The sequence below is a fragment of the Mus caroli genome, chromosome 7 (assembly GCF_900094665.2).
Source record: "Mus caroli chromosome 7, CAROLI_EIJ_v1.1, whole genome shotgun sequence".
Lineage (NCBI taxonomy): Eukaryota > Metazoa > Chordata > Mammalia > Rodentia > Muridae > Mus > Mus caroli.
In genome coordinates this window covers 91,778,029-91,780,016 of record NC_034576.1, presented here as the reverse complement: position 1 = coordinate 91,780,016, position 1,988 = coordinate 91,778,029, and the positions used below count along the sequence as shown (strand labels likewise).

Here is a 1,988-nt window from a genome sequence, read left to right as displayed (position 1 = left end):
ACTGGAAACTTTTATACTTAGGGGGAATTCTCTCTCTTCCCTAAGAGGATGGATTTAAGCCTGAGTAGGTTCATGCCCCATGTTCATTTTTGATCATGTCTGAAATTGTTTTGCCTGCTAGAGAACTTAGTGGTGCTTGATGTAGTTCATAGCAATCTATTCACTGAGGAAAGGGCAAATAGGAATCAGAGTGGGAAAGAAATTGAAGGGAAATGACCAGATGGAAAAGATCATCAGCGGCTCTCTGCTCCTCCCTATTCCAAAGACAACCACATCTTCATGTACAGTGCCAGCCACAATCCATAGACATGATGGTGATGGTCAGTGTGAACAGATTTGGCTGTATTAGATGCCTGGTTACACTGGCTCCCTTCTCCTCTGCTTCTGGCAAAGTAGAGATTGTTGTTATCAATGACCCCTTCATTGACCTTTACTACATGGCCTACATGTTTGGGTATCACTCAGGCAAATTCAACAGCACAGTCAAGGCTGAGAATGGGAAGATTTTCATCATCAGGAAGCCAATTACCATCTTCTAGGAGTTAACATCAAATGGGATAATGCTGGTGCTAAGTATTGTGGAGTCTACTAGTGTCTTCACATGGAGAAGGCCAGGGCTCACTTGAAAGGTAGGGCCAAAATGGTCATTATCTCTGTCCCTTCTGCCAAATTCCCCAAGTTTGTGATGGATATGAACCATGAGAAATATGACAACTTGCTCAGAATTGTCAGCCATGCATTCTGCACCACAAACTGTTTCACGCCCCTGACCAAGGTCATCCATGAAAACTTTGGCATCATGGAAGGACCCAAGACTGGTTCATGCCATCACTCCCACTCAGAAGACTGTATAATCCCTCTATAAAACTGTGTTGTGATGGCTGTGGGCTTGCCCATAATCTCATCCTTGCATCCACTGATGCTGCCAAGGCTGTGGGAAAGGTCACCCCAGAGCTGAAGAGGAAGCACATTGGCATGGTCTTCTATATTTCTATCCCCAATGTTTCTGCAGTTGATCTGACATACCTCTTATAGAAACCTGCCAAGTATGATGACATCAAGAAGGTGGTGCAGTAGGCACCCAAGGGACCACTGAAGAGTATCCTGGGCTATACTGAGAACCAGGTTGTTTCCTGTGACTTCAACAGTAACTCCCACTCCTCCACCTTTTATGTTGGGGATGGCATTACTCTGAATGACAACTTTGTAAAGCTCATTTCCTGGTATGACAATAAATGTGGCTAGAGCAACATAGTGGTGGGCCCTATGACCTACATGGCCTCCAAGGACTAAGAGGCCCTGGCCCACTTACCTACCCCAGCAAGGACACTGAGAACAAGAGAGAGGCCCTTAGTTGCTGAGGAGTCCCTGTCCCAATTTGGCCCTTACACTGAGCATCTCTCTCACAGTTTCCATCTCAAAACCCCATAATAATTGGAGCGGCCTAGGGAGCCCTACTCTCTTGAATACCATTAACAAAGTTTGCTATACACCCTCCAAAATAAATAAAGAAAAGAAGATTGGCTCCTTTATGTGAGGGGTACCACCAAACAGCATCAATAAGTGTGCAAAAAGCAGCTGTTTCCTTTAAGAAGAACACTTTTCCCAGTGGCTTTTCTTTCTCTTCATAACAAGTCAATAATGTCAAGATTAGTCCTCTCCTGTTGAGTTTTCCAAAACGTGAGTAAAGGAATTTGGTCAAATCACCAGATTAACAGCATTTGTCTCTAAAATAAAACAATAAAAGCTTTTCTTCTTTTTTCCTATTTCATAGAGATTTCTCTCAGTATCCACTGAAATTCTTGGCAATATTAAGAACATAACTTTATCTATAATAACTTCTCAAGGGGTTCAGAACCAGAACTCTTTCAAATTTTTCTGGAAGTGATAGATCACACATTTTCTGTACCCTATTTGGATTTCTATATAAATATAGAATCATTATATTGAGAGAATTTTAAAATTTCAACTTCTAAGGCTCCAGAGGA

General features: G+C 42.3%; 1 pseudogene; it reads left to right on the top strand.

Moving 5' to 3' along the window:
* Positions 1-311: 311 nt before the first annotated feature.
* LOC110297181 lies at positions 312-1,293 on the top strand (annotated as a pseudogene).
* Positions 1,294-1,988: the final 695 nt, after the last annotated feature.